Genomic DNA, 16,424 nt, shown 5'->3' with positions numbered 1-16,424 from the left:
TTAGAATACAATATTATTTCATTATCAATAATCATCAGTGAAATGTAAAATTTAATGAATTACAAATATGAAACATTCCTATTTTAAATAAATAAAGATGAAAACACATTTAAAGCATTTACTAAATTACAAGAACATCAATGACTAATATTAGATATATTTTATTTAAACAATATCTGTAATTGTAAAATGTTTATCAAGCATTTCAGCAATCAAAAACTCATTTGATCATAACCAATAGCTTTCAAGATTTCTAATACTCACTAAGAATAAGTATAATATTTCATATATTGCATTTTTTAAGAAAGATCTAAAAGATGTGGCATGTTCTCAGTGTGGCTAATGGAGGAAATGTGAAAGAAATCATCAATTATTTTTATAATTTAGAAAAACAAACAAAGATAAAACTGCCTTTAAGATCTGGGTTTGAACCCAAGGCAGTACCTTAAAACAGTGGTGCCCAAACTAACTACTGGCATATTAATCTGGCCAGCAAACATATTTGATATATCACTTATAAATAATAGAATAGGCCTACTTTTTGTATACATGGAATATACAAAATACTACCTATGACTTGTGTGAAATTTGGCCCAGCAATCATAAAATTTGGGCAATTACCTTAAATCATTATCAATGAAATATAGTTTCCTTCATTTTGATCAAGAATCTGCTTATAAAGTGCATAAATTCAATTTCTAGACAGTAGGGTATAAAAATATTAAAATATAAATCACGATGCTGAAATAACAGTAGTAGATACTGTACATGATAAATTTTGACAATCATCATCAAATAAATCGTTTAAAATGTATTTTTTAATAATTAGCAAGTGAAATGCAAACTGTAACTGATAATTATATAAAGTTGTCATATCAGAAATGAATTCTTTATGCCGCTAATTAACTATTTTCAAAAGTTTGTAAGTTGTAGAAATGCAACTTGTAAATATTTAACAAATTACAAATGTGTTTATCTATCAACTAACAATTATAATGTATCTGTATATTGCAATGCAGGTATGAATATTATGTAACTATGAATTAATAATTTTAAACCAGTTTAAATTTTTTGTGTCTTCAAACATTATTTTAAATAACTTACATACAGAATTTTATCCCTTAACTCCAATTACATTCAATCTCATCTTAAACTCGATATTCATGCTGAGATTGCTTCAGTTTAAATTCAATCAATGTTGTAATAGTCCACTATAGAATTTTCTAAAAAAAGAACAATTTTAATAACAAAATCTGGAATAAAGCATTCTAATTTCTTCAAACAATAATGAATATATATACATAAAAGGTTGCAATATCATATTTTTAAAATTTGCAGAAATATTAACAACAAATTAAACAGTATTTTCTGCAAAATATATATATATATATATATATAAATTAATTCATTTTTCTCAAGAATTTCTACCAAAAAAATTCATATATGTAAAGTATACAGAAAATATAAATTCCCAACTAGAGATCTAATGATATGCTTACTCTTTTACTTCAAAATTAATGTTTAATAGAGAATTTTCATCAATTTAAGTATTTCTGATGTAAAAAAAATTTACTAATTTAATTTCGACTAAATCAATAAACAAAATTATGTAAAGTACTTCATTATTTGTAACAATTTAAATGTAAGAGAAGAGCAGAAAACCGATAGATAATACATGACTTAGAGGTTAAAGTAAACCTTCAAGCAAGCACACAACTATATAAAAAGACAATATGATGAAAGTCCAACCTGTAAAGATAAATTGTTAGATTATTTCTGATATTTTATTATTAATGAAATAATAAAATATGATCTATCTTTTGACCAAACATAAAATATATTCCAAAAATAATTTAGCAATTTAGATTTATCAGTACAGTACATATAAAATAAGAATTTTTTTCATACAATTTAACTTGAAAATGATTATAGATGAATAAACAGAACATATACATTCATCGTTTCCTCTGTAAAATCCATTTCATTTAAGGTACTAGAAAATTTTCAAAAGTTATAATTCATTAGCAATATCTGAATGAGAAAATATCTCATATTGTAAGCAATCTTCTATTGAAAAACTGGTGAAATGTGAAGAGCATCAACCTATTAAAAACTGTATTAAAAACTTAGCATATATTCTAAAAAAAACAATTCAAAAATTTTAAAGGTAAACTCGAAAAAGTAAAAAATAAATACTTAGTTATAAATTCAATTGCATAGTCAAATCTAAACAGGAAATATTTTTCAAAAACAAAACTAGAAATGTACAAAATCACTAATTTATTACATCATTAACATTTTAAAACCACTAATTCAATATCAGCTTATGAATAACATAGAACAATTCAAAGAAAGTACTGTTGAATAATACAAAACACACACAAGTAAATAATACTTTAAAAAATATATTAAAAAATCTAGCAATGAGTTGTGTAATGAGTTTCCTGGCAAATAAGTTAAAATTACGTGTGGCATCATCTGTTATATTTTATTTTAAAAGCTTTTTATATTATTAATTATTACAAAATGGCAAAATGCTTAATTTTGAAGATGGAGATGAATTTTATAAAAAATTGTAAATGCTAATAATGAGTAAAATCCTTATTAAGTCCGACCCCACTTGAGATGTGATGCATAAAATCAACCTTTAACCATCAAAATTTAATAGCATCAATCCCACCAATACACAAAACACCCTGCAAAATTTCAGAAATTTTTTAACAAAAAGCACAAGAGTTATTAAGCTTCAAAGTGGGTGTACAAAATTGTATCCCCCAAACTCACACACAGAAACACACATACATACAGAAAAAATTCAAATTTTTTTTTTTACATTTCTCAACATCTCAAGGTTCCAAATCCAAAAACGTAAAACTCTTGGCAAATCATTTTTTGACCCTCTGTTATGCAGGGGGGGATGCAAAAGTAGGTATACAGTCGAGAATCTGAGATATACAAATGTTTGGTGTTTATTATTATTATTTTTATCATTTTTTTTAGTTTGTATTCCTTATTTGTAATTTAATTTGTACATAAAAATAAATGTTTTTTCTTCCTTTTTTCTCCCTGTATGTTTTTTCCATAATAACAACTGTATATCTACCTTTGCACCCCTCTGTATATAATAGCCAGAAAAATATTAAATAAAACAAGAATGCTTCTGTCTTTATTCACTATTTATGGCATCTACAAATAAGAATACAGAACAATTCTTCTATTTATTTACAGATATCAAGTTATATGTTTCATATTATTAACCAATATAAGACATTTTATGATGCTAAACTGAAATGTCTGAAAACTTTTCTAATATAATAAATTACTAATTCCTACACTTTAGTTTGTTTGGTTTTTTTTGTTATACAAACCAGCATTTCTCATCTCAAATAATGTGCATATCTGGGTGCAATCTCAAATAATGTGAGTAGCAATGCAAATATGGTGAGAATAACATGAGGTACCAACTCAATCAGTGAGACCATTAACTGAAAAAGTTTGTATTTTACACTCTCAACACATTCATGTTACTACTTGCATAACTTGAGACTAAGCATCTTGGACTATACATACCCCATGAGTATGTGAGGCACTTCCAGGGATTATCTGAAATGAACCTGTAATGACTACTAAATATAATTTTAAATCAGGAATTTTTCAATTTCAAAGAAAGCTTATGCTTTAAGAACTTAGTCCTAGAAAATTTTCTACGCTTTAAAATATAATATTTTATACACTTCTGAAGATCCAAATTCAGTTAGTTTAAATTAATCTTTCTTTTCTATCACCTAATTCTGTATCTAGATTATTAAAATAAATACAGTAATACTTTAAATTAAAAATTATGGAGCAACTATTGAAAGCCATTTGACAACATTCTTCATTCTCAATTTATAGGGTTTAGGAATAGATGAAATATTCCATCTTCATGGTAGAGTGTGCAGGCTGGAAAAGGTTGATAATCGCTGATATAAGCTCACTATTGCCTTCTTTAAATGATTTTTCAGAAACTTTTGTATAGGATAAACATATTGAAATATATCAAATACATATTATATAGTCATAAAAAATTCAATATATAAGAATTAAAAGGAACAATAATAAAACTAATATATTTAATTGAAATTTTATTTTGAAATATGTTATGATATTCTCATGTATCAATTAAAAATTATAGAAATGATATGTATTAACAGATCTTCAATTATTCAAGTCTAGTTTTAAATTGAGTTCAATTAAACAGGATATCAAAAAATAATGTCAATAATAATATAGAATATGTAGAAACAACTATATAAAAAAACAATAGTGAGGTTGAAACCAAAGTTTTAAACATGAAAACACGTATGTGAGACGTTCAGCGCTGCTTTCCCGTAAGCCTAGAAGTTTTACAATGGGGTTTGGAAAGTCAGTGGAATCATGCTCGACATTCCAAATGCCATTGTCAAACTTCTAGCCTTACGAGGAAAGTGGCGCTGAACGTCCGACATACACGTTTTCATGTTTAAAACTTCGGCCTCAACCTCGCTAATAAAATATTTGATACAGAACATTCACTCATTAAATATGTACATGGTTTATATGGCACAGTGATTTATAAGAAATCACATTAATGTAAGATGAATAGAGTAAATCTATGTTATGTATTTTCCCAAATTTTTCAAATTTATACATGGTTTTTATACTTTAAAGATAGGTTAATTGGAAAATTGTTTTCCAAGAAGATTTTTATCAATTTAAGAAATAAAATTCCAGTTAGACATGTATATGATCTTTTCAGAAAAAAGTTTAATCATCATCTATTATTCTAAACTAGTGATTTTTATAGATCACTTAATTTGAGTAACAGATGTGACAGCACCTTTACCTCCATTCACTTCTAATCCCATAAAAAAATTATCTTAGGTGCATGCTAAAAATTTTTATATAAACAGAATCTAACATAAAAAATAAATGGTGCATAAAAATATACTTTTCTCTGACTAAACAGAGAATTATATTTTAGAAAAATGACTAGTTCAATCTGTGAACTATCTGTACATGCTTACGAACTATCCCTGCTACTTTACTCTATAAAGTTATAAACTGTCAAATTTAATGATTGCAGACAATATTTCTACAATTAATCATTATTCTACTATCATTATTTAAAATTTGGAGTTAAGAAATACATTGCAACTTCTAAAAATCTAATTAATTAGTGATCTAAACTGCAGCTTTGTAATATTCAACAATCAGATGACTAAAAAATACAGAAAAACTTTCAAGGAAATATGGAGTAATTCAAATTAAATTTATTTTTTATAATTATTAAGATAAAACATCAAAATTAGCAATGAAGCAATATTTAGAGTTTATTACAGACATTTTTATAGTATATTCTACTTTTCTTGAAGGCATAAGGCACAAATGTGATGAACCTCATCATTTTCATCTTCTTCACTAGCTCATGAAAAGTATATCCATTGGTATTACACTGCATATCAAACCTTCTGTTGAATCAGAATATAAATATCCATAGTGAAGACATTCAGATGCTTTAACTAATGCAGGCCTCCTTTTCTTCTTTGTTTTATCCTTTTGCAAGTCGATTATCATTCCTCTTTTTGTTTTGTCTCTTAAGTTTGTCTTCTTTTAAACTTTTTTTTTTCTTTCTTCATTACGATGGGGTACCAAACAAGAGACATGATGAAGCAACCTCATTTTGCTCCACGACTATTCCCCATCTTGTCCCAATATGCCATTTTGAAGTCTTTTTTTTAAAACTCCTTAGTAATAAATGGTATTAATAAAAGATATCATACAGTCACATAAAGCTGAAAAAATTCTATAATAGAATTCTTTTTCAATTTTTTGACTCTATAGACAGAGTCAAAAAATTAAAAACTTAACTGCATTTAACTGCACCACACTGGGATGAATATATAAGGGATGAATATATATGGGAACGACTCACAATAACATATTAACCAGAGTGCAAAAGATTGATATTTACAAACATTTTCGAAGCCCCTTCTGGGCTCTTCCTCGGGCTTCTTTTTTTTTTTATTTATTCAAACAAGCTGGCCATTAAAAAATTTGCATTACTTACTTACAAATGTTTTTAAAAATATAACAAATTATACCAACATGGCTGTCAAACACTTTGTTTCCTTTGTGGGTGAAAAACACTGAACAACAGCAATTTTACCAATATCTACTTCCAGTATGCAGATTTATTTGCAATATTTACTAATAAGAAGTTACAACACTTGTTAAGCACAATGCAGACTATATCATCTTGCCTTGCCTTCCCTTACAACTAATTGCTTTAATGTAAATTTATTTTGTGTTTAAAAGCATTTAATTTTATCAATTAAGTAAATACATTTATTAATGATAAGGAATATGAATGTCTACAAAGGCCTGCAAATCATTTTGTTTGACCTTAACACATACAACTTACATTATATAAACTATACATATTTTAAGTTAATGTATTCTCCTCTACATATAAAATATTCACATCATCTAACTATAGACAAAGTATATTTTGAATATGTTAATAAATTTTACATCTGAATAAACCTATTGAATTTTTTTCTATCTACCCAAGTCACTAGATCTGACAATTGGTTCCCATTTCAGAGAATTTGTGACGTACAATTGTCTCCTTAATGGAACATTCAGGATTGTCTTAATATAAATTTAAAACAGTATCAAATTTTGGCACATGATAAATAACAGAACTTTTGAAACACTAAATACACACTTTTTTGTCATAACTAGATAATTTTTTTTTATAGAAAAGTAATGTATTAACAAGTATACATCCCAATTTCCTACCAATTTGATAAATAATTACATATTTATTGGAAGTGGAGAACAAAGCAACATATCTAGCTTCAGGGATGTACAGAGAAACCTTTAATCATGATCCAATCTCAATACTATTTTCTTTCTATTCCTGATGATTTTCTCCTCAATTCTTTATGTGTATTTATATTACAATGTATGTTACCTAAATAAACAAATATTTTAGAAATTTAATTAATGATATATTACAAAAAAAAACTTTTGTAATACCAAGAGATAATTTATTTAAGAAGTCTGTTTTATAGATAAAGATTTGAGTATCAAGATCTGAGGTAAAGATCATTTAAAACTACATCCAGCTCAGCAATTCATTTTTATAAGAATTCAAATTAGTTCATGCACCATTTTGTAACATGCTATCTGTAAAATTGTTATTATATAATTATAAGCATGCATGCATGCACATGCACAAAGAGAGAGAGAGAGTTTTTAAAAATAAAAATATTTTATATTCAGCAACTGAATTGTATTTGAGTACTATAAAGTTCTTATACTATAAATTATACTGTGTTTATAGCCTATCATGATAAGGTAGCCTCTCCAGTTCCTTAAACCATATGCTGGCATTATAATATTTAGAATAAGGGAAATAGGAATCTTTTCCTTTCTTTATTTTTTTTATAAGGAATCAGACATCTTGTAAACAGGAAAAGTTATTACATTTAGTATTATGTTTTTGACTTCAATTCTAACAGTTTTCCTATCTACTTTTGAGTTCATCTTAAACTATTTCTAAATAAACTAAGAATAAATTTCTGATTTCTAAAAATCAAAACCAAAACATGAGTAACTGTATAAAAAATAAGCAAAAATTCCAACCAACCTCTAAAAAGTGGCGCATTCCAAATATTCTAAAACCTTCATATGGTGTAAAGCAAAATTAGGAGCCAGCTCATTGTACAAGAACTGATACAACTTGCTTTAAATTGATTCAAATGCAATATGGATTACTGTATTTTAAAAAATTATATATTTATAAAATATTTTAAAAGTAAAATTACATCAAGCTTATGAAATTAAAATAAAAGTAATATTAAAAATATTAGAATATTTCATGCTTTACAATAACAGACATATCACAAGACAAGCAATCCCTACAGTAAAATTGTGGAGATATAAAAATAATATTTAAATAACAAAATAATAAAATTTTGTCATCATAACTGAAATCTAACAAGAAACTAATTTTAGCACAATGTCTGGACAACTTGAAAATTCAAACACTTTGAAGTCAAAGATCAAGGTTTCATTATATAATTTTAGCTAGCAGTTCAAATTTATTTCTAGTAAATTTATAAAATTATATAAACTTTCATTAAAACTATGTATGCATCAATTTATCATCATTTAAATACTTTATGTTTATAAGATAAGATTTTACAAAAATCTTTTTTAATAATACTGTATATAATAATAATTATTGTTTTTATTTATATCATTGTACTATCATTAACATTACTCAGACTTTGTTAACAATTTGTTTTATCAAAGGATCAAATGAAACTTGGTATCAAATTCAAAAGTTCAAAAATAAACAATTAAGAAAACCAAAGTATTTATTAGAAAAGAAATGCTTTCAGACTAATTTTAATTTTAGCCCTGCATCAGTTCAGCAAGTAAATCAACAGTTGTATCTATGTTCTATTTGAAAAGTTAATCTGGACTAAACTAGTCTAAAAACAATTGTTTATTTTTGTAATTTGTTCTAATAATTTTTAATGATTAAAAATACATTTAGATAAAACTCATTAAAAAAAAACAGAGAAATCGATATAAAAAAATTCGAATTACTAACCAAAAGTTTACAGAATGAATATTCCATGATGTATCTGTGAGGATAATTTGTATTGATTTTGATAAATGAAAATCAAGAAAATTTCTCTCAGTGTATGACCTACTTTTTAGTCAACTGGAAGAAATAGAAATTATCCAGAAACAAAATTCATGACCCCAGGTGGATCATAAACCACTGATTGAGAAATGTAGAAACTGAGTATTTGAATGCAACTTCCTGTTTACAAACACAAGTAAATCTGATACCTTCTGTTATGATTAATGAGCATTCCAGAAAATTTTAAATGTTTATGATTATAAAAACTTAATATACTTTATCAGAAATTATTTTTAGTTCTAAATGAAATGAATTTTTACAATTATCACATTGATAATCACAGAATTATCTTTTTTTATTTTACAACATGTGATCTTTTGCTACAAATTCAAGTCTTCTAATAAGTTTAAAACTTTGATTTAAATTTGGTTATCTAAACATAGGCCGAATTGCACTTTTATACTTCTATAAGTTCCACCATTATACTTTATATTATCAAATTTAATACTTTAATTCTTACTTTGCTTATACTTATTCTTTTCTTACTGATCATGAATGTTAAGAATAAAAGCCATTAAATCATTTAAATATTTGTCAACTCCTTCCAACAAATTATCTCCTCCCTATAAATATTTAATTTATAAACCTAATTATGTTTAGCTGTAACACCACACTGGGTAATTGTATAGTTACTAATTTAACAATGTTCCCCATATTAATTTACGCTGAGTTATTGAACTGAGTTAGTAACTACAACATAAAAATAAGCAAACTATAGTTTTTGGATATAGTGTATTGTTTAAACTGATTCTGTGTTGCCTGTAATATAAATAATTTACTAGATATATATATATTTTTTAACATTTATAATATATCTACTTACTATCTCTGATACAAAGAAAGAAAACACAAACAAAAATGGCACTTATCATTGAAAGCTACATTACTTGGGATATAATACAATCACCAGAAAGATAGGATAATGGCCAATTCTGTCTTTAAATTTAGTTTATCAACTTAAGTTATATTAATAAACATGTAACTTATATAACATTGCTTACAAAAATTACTATAGTAATGCAGTTAATGTAAATGGGAGTTAGGTTTAATAATACAAAATAGGTTTAATGAATAATAATATTTTTATCTAAAATGAAGTTTTATAGATTTTTAACAAAAAACACCAAATTTATTTAAAATTATTACATAATAATAAGCCAAGGAATAGACTCAAAAGAAAATTCAATATAATTTATGTACTTTCATATTTAATATAATAAAATTTATATAGGAATTTTAAAAGAAGAAATTTGAAAATCTCTACTTGAAAACTTTGCGAACAAGTACTGTACATTGAATAATATAAACTATAGAAATGAAAATTATGTCTTACCTTAAACTAGAAAGTCAAATGAAACTTTAAAATTATCATTGGAAACTAAGAAAAGAAACTTTTAATATAAATTATAGCTAAATTATACTCTTCTGAATACTAAAGCACGTGATATTGATTAAAAACTATTTATGGTATACAGAAATCTATAATCTTTTGTGAAACGTAAATTACATCAAGAGTATTTTGCATTTAATGAGACTATGTACATTATTATCTAACATGAGACAGTAACTATTGATTTTTGAAATTATTCAAATTCCAAGATTTTCTCGTTACTTGAAAACATGTATAAAAATATAATTTAAGTTCATAAAGAGAGTTGTATGCTTAATTAATATTCTAATAAATTGTAAATCCCTTTACTTTTAAATATATTCAATAAGAGAATTTATTCTCTTTACATTATTAATAATGCTGTTGTTGTATGTTCAGGTCTGAACATACAAGAAAAATATATAATATAATATACTTTAAAACAAAAACATAACATTAAAAAGCTGAATTTATACAATATATTGTAACAGCAAAAATTTTAAAAATTTACCTGTTTATACTTTTTTTATATTTAAATCAAGAAAATAATTCACAGTCAATGGGAATTTTTCTTAATGTCTGCAAATCATCTATATTGATTATTGCATTATTACTTTTATCTATAATATTTTTTATGATTGTAAGAGGAGTTTACACAAAATTACAATAATTTTTCATAAATTTATAAAAACAAAATGCAATTTGATCATTAATAACCAAATAATAGTTATCATTTTGTAACAAATTACCAAATGAAGAGACTGATAATTGATAATATAATAAAAATTTCATACACTAATAGATAATTCAATCAAGTTCCAAGCATTAATTATTCTGTTTTCCGATGCAACAATTCATATTCTTAGAAATGTATCATTTTTGTTTTGAAGGTGGGATGTAAACCATCATAAATTCTACACTTTATACTTATGCCAATCTGAATTAACACCTATAAAATTACGTATTCATTAAATTTAAACATCTAAAAACCTAACTAATTATCTATATAATTTAATAATATAATGAATTAACTATAGATGTTGTTATTTGAATAAAGAAGGATGATTTAACAACTAAATAATGCATGAAAACAATTTATATCATGAAAATTAGCATTATGTTCAGTTATTAATCTAGATTATTAGTTTAACAGATATCAATTTTAATCAAGACATAATTGTTAATTTAATTAACAATTACTAATTTACAGTTATTAAAATGTAATTATTCTAACTAAAAATCAATCAATAAATTCATTTAATATATATATTAAATGAATTATGATCAAGTTAATGCAGTACATAATAAAGGTTATAACATTGAAATACTTTTTATAATAATAATTTCATACAATAAAATTAATGTGAGTAAAAAGTGAAAATACCATATTTTTACAAAAAAAAATTCCATGTTTATTAATTTTAATAGGATATAGACTACAAAATATCAAAGTTATTCAACTCACAAACTAACTCATTAGATGAAAGAGAGTAAATTTTAATTGTTAGAGTGATTTTATTAAAAAACAATCCTCATACCGTTACTCCAATATCCAATATCACTTGGCATAAAAAAAATGTAGACAGGAAAAAAACCTGTTAACTTGATAACAAAATTCTTTAAAATATTAGAATAAAATTTATAAGTAATCACAAATAAACTTTCAGAGAATTCATATACTTACAGAAGGATTAACTGTCTCTGCCAGTAAAAGAAGGCAATTTACATCTACTAAGCTGCTACTAATCCTTTGGAAAAATCAAATATTCTTTAAGTAAAATAAAAATGCTCAAAGAAACCTGAAAAATAATCTTTATCTCCACAACTAGCAAACAATTTTTTTCTTTTTTGACAGAATAAATTAAATTTTGTATGGAAAATCATAATTCATTTTAGACAATAATTTCACAGTTTATTTATTAAATTAATTTGAAATAAGTCTATAATATGTAATTATTTATAACTAAATATAAAACATAAAATATAAATTACACAAGATGAAGTTAACCGATTATGAGGAAAAATATGCAATTAGTAGAAAAATATCAATTTTAGATTTTCTAGTTTTTGAATCATAACAATTAGATAATGTATACATAAACCTGTTTATTAATTTAATTAATAATAAAACTGTATTTAGAAATAAAGAAAAGAAAATTATTTCAATATAATATTCATCAATGTAGCAAATAATTTCTTAAATATAACAAAACTTAGAAAAAATAAACATTTATCTTACTTTATCAATAAATACAAATAAATTTATTATCCATTTTCCTTATCATAGATAACTGAATTTTTTTTAATAATTTTATATTATTAAAATCTAGGAATTTATATTGATAACCAGAATGGCACTTATGATTTTGTCTAAGAAAATTTTTAATAAAATAAAAAAGAAAATATCTCAAAAGCTATAAGCCTATTTACAAACTTTACATTGCAAAGAATTTCTAAATAAAATTCTATCTTTGTTCACTGTTCAGCCACAGATTGAACCAACATTGTTGCATTGGAGTCTTTAGGTGCAATGATGATGATAATTGAGGTGTACACACTCAAGTGAAAAACATTATTTTAAGGGTTATGGTTTCATTTCTAACTCTAGGCCCATTCTATTATAGTGATAAATATTCCAAACAGGGACAGAAACTATATAATGATTGAGATGAAGAGAGAGGAGGAATTCAACAAAGTAAAAAGGTATAGAAAAAAAATAGCAAACATACCTTTGTGTCACAATGAACAAGGGAGACAGTGTTCCTTCTAACAAATTCTATTTTTCTAATGCAATTTAAAGTATAAAATTCTTAAATTTATTTTTAATAATAAAGTCTGAAATCTAAGGAAAAAATCAATCTTAATCGTATATAAGAATCACTTTTAGACAGTTTGCATTAGTAGTTAAATCTATGATTTTTAATAAATATAAAATTGAAATGAAACTTGTTAGTATCAAATATTTATATCAAATAATTCATTAACAAAGACCAAACAATTTTTTGTTGAGTTTATTTTAAATGCTTCTATAACATGAGATATTATAAAATAATCAATAGTGTTGTTAATTTTATGTCAAAAATAAAAATTTAACTTGAACTTGCATTAAATTAACATAATTTATTCATTAACTTAACTTATTTTTCTTTCCAAATGATCTGCTAGATTATTTATTGGGCTATATTAAGGCTAATTAATAATTAGATACAAAGCAATTTATATTATTTTTCTTATTTGAAAGCTAAATTAACATCAATGTGAACCTATGAAGAACATAAAATATTTAAAAATTATATAGAAAAATGTATCTGAATGTATTCATATATAATATACATAATTACCACTTTCTGTTAGCAACAATATATTTCTTCTTCTATAATTCTATCAATAGCATAAGTTCATTAATATATCAATGGAAACTACTGATATGGGAGTTACAAGTATGCAAGCTTTAATTTTTAATACAAAAATCAGTTTAGTAGATAATTTTGCTGTAATCGGTCAATACTTCTCACAACTTGTCTATAAAATATCCATATACCACCTAATTAAATAAGAAATTCAAAGGAAGGATCATCTGCATACCGTATTCAATTTATAACAGATAATCGACATGATCAACACATAACTATTATAGCTTATTTCATATTTCAATTTCAAATATACAATGGTAGCTAAGCTGATAAGTACTTATCAAATGTAGCGACTATTTACATTTTAAACATTTTCAGCACCATTTAGGTACTTAAAATTAATTATACATGGAATCTTTAACATTGCAACTTTATTATTACTGTAATTCTTATACTAGTATGAAGCATGTTAGAGAGTAATCATATACCTAAAAGAATCTCAAAATTTCATTTTGAAAATTTAAAATGAATTCAAAGAGATAGAAATTAAATAAACAGTTTTAATTCTATCACAGTTTTGTCTAAAAGCAAATCAGAGTCAAAATTATGATAATGATAGATATATAATAAAAATACCAAATATAAAATAACTATTAAGAAAACCTCTTTTAAGTAGAAAATTGGATATTCCTCACAATCACCTTTTATCAATAATAACCACAAAGAAAATTCTGTCTCGTATATAATAGCACTCTAATACACCAAGCACATAAAATGCCACTTAAGCAACATCTAATCAGTCAAACAATTAAGAATTTTAATCGGTTGCCTCTTCTATAATCACTGAAACAACAAATAAAAAATTAATTAAAAAAATAAATATATTTAAGCCATTTAACACAATATGCATCAACATATACAGAAGAAACTGGATAAAAGTACTATATATAATAACAAAAACAACCAGAAATCCAGTGCAAAAAAGAAAATTTAATATATAAATGAGCATTTTTTGCAATATTTAATAGTCATCTTTAGGTTGAAGAATGGAACATAGAATATAACACAAATTTTAAAAATTACGGAACTCATTAATGTCATGCGTGTGCAGATTAGTCTATGTTCGGCGTTCCATTCTTCAACCTGACGATGCCCATTAAACAGTCAAAAGTGTTCGTTTATGTAATAAATTTTCCTCTTGTACTACATTTCTGATGTTATATATGGCATTTAGGATATATTTTTAAGCAAATTCTTCTGTAACCTATACAAAAAAAATATTGAAAATTTATGAATATTTAATAATACAAATAAATTTAAAATTATATATATATACATATATATATTATTAAATAAAATATATTTATACAGATACATTTAAAAATGTTAACAATTCAAAGTGAATTTCTTGCAATATAACTGCATTTCTACAAGAAGAAAAAAAGTAAGTGATTATAATCAAGAATAAACAAAAATACATCTCAATATAATTCTATGGTTGTGTTACTGATCAATGTAATGTTTATTATTTTGTATATACACACGAATGATATGTCAATGTGTAAGTGTAGAATGTTAGAATTTATAATGTTAAATCAATTGGTTAATTCTTTGTTCTGTGAGTGAATTCCTTCTAACCTGTGGACGCCATTTTGGAAAAGGACATCTATGATTATAAACAGAATGAAACGCTGTCGTTTGAATGACTTAATATTTATAATTGCTACTTACCCGGTTGGATAAGCTGGATCGTAAATTTCCGTCATTATAGCAAATAAATGATCGAAATTTACTTCAAATAATAAATTTAATTTACTACATTTAACTCTATGGCAATTTTCAATATTATTCTTCGAACTCTACTTATTACCGGATGGCGTCAACACGAGTTGCTGGGCGGCCTCTTTTGCGCTCTACCAACATCGACGCAATCCACAACATAAACCACCCTAATTCGAATGCCGTTTCTATTATATTCAATGGAGGTTATTTAGAAATTTCAGTTTTGTCTTTTAATTTTTATAATATTATATTAATATTTATACTTATTCGGTAGTAATAAATAAATATCCTTGAAAATTTTCTGTAGTAGTAATTAATAAAAAATATATATTATTTTGCTTCGGTGATTTGTCGTCTGTCATTTTATGGAACTGGTAAGGTTTTAGCGTATTCTATTAGAATTTTTATTGATAATAAGTTTAAAAATTAAATAAATCTTAAAATATTTTTTATATATTCTTCGGTGATAATCGTTATTTTATTGTGAGAAGTGGTTTTAAATAGTTTAATGAGTTAGGTAATGGAATGTTGCATGCAATTTAATACAAATTGCATGCAACATTCATATTATTCTATACAAATTTGTTTTTATATTACAGATAATCATTTTCATTTCTTACACAAAAACGTTTTTGTAGGAATCTTTAAAGGTTTTATACCCTTTAAGTTTTCTTGCAGAAACAGTTATTGTATATTGAACAATAAAGGAACACTAACTGTTAGATAGAGTCTAATTTCATTTCTTTATAGCATTGGTGCTCATAGTCGTAGACGGGGCACAAATATTTTGTACATTCTATATATACAAAAAGTAGGGCCATTTCTATCATTTATAAGTGATGTATCAACATGGATGTCTACATAGGGAGACATAAGAGACACTTGTCCTTCCCTGGGATCAAGTAAAATATTTCACAAATTATAATTGTAAAAGTGATTGAAATATGTAACCTTATACCCTCGACCATGGGACGCTTTGATACAATAATGTATTCTATAAACTACTTTTGAAAAAGAAAATTAAATAATTAAATAAAAATTTATTGACGTAATTGTCTGTCTTCAGGCATTTTTCCCTGGAAAATTTTATGCGGACGCCTGTGTGTGTCAAGATTGTTTGCCTGTCGGATTTGGCCGGGGACTATAGTTTGTACACCACTGGTTTATAATAACTTTT

At 24.9% G+C, this 16,424-nt stretch overlaps 1 long non-coding RNA gene across 1 annotated transcript; it reads right to left on the bottom strand.

The window, feature by feature from the left end:
- Nucleotides 1-11,691: 11,691 nt before the first annotated feature.
- LOC136968132 (uncharacterized) lies at nucleotides 11,692-15,506 on the bottom strand. Its single transcript, XR_010879611.1, has 3 exons — nucleotides 15,197-15,506; nucleotides 14,167-14,308; nucleotides 11,692-11,860 (listed from the first exon to the last, which is right to left on the bottom strand). It is a non-coding gene; the product is annotated as an uncharacterized lncRNA (long non-coding RNA).
- Between the last annotated feature and the right edge of the window lie 918 nt (nucleotides 15,507-16,424).

The sequence above is a fragment of the Centruroides vittatus genome, unplaced genomic scaffold, assembly GCF_030686945.1.
Source record: "Centruroides vittatus isolate TY-2023 unplaced genomic scaffold, ASM3068694v2 contig_14, whole genome shotgun sequence".
NCBI lineage: Eukaryota > Metazoa > Arthropoda > Arachnida > Scorpiones > Buthidae > Centruroides > Centruroides vittatus.
Note: the sequence above shows the minus strand (reverse complement) of the source record. Positions and strands in the feature narration are given on the sequence as shown.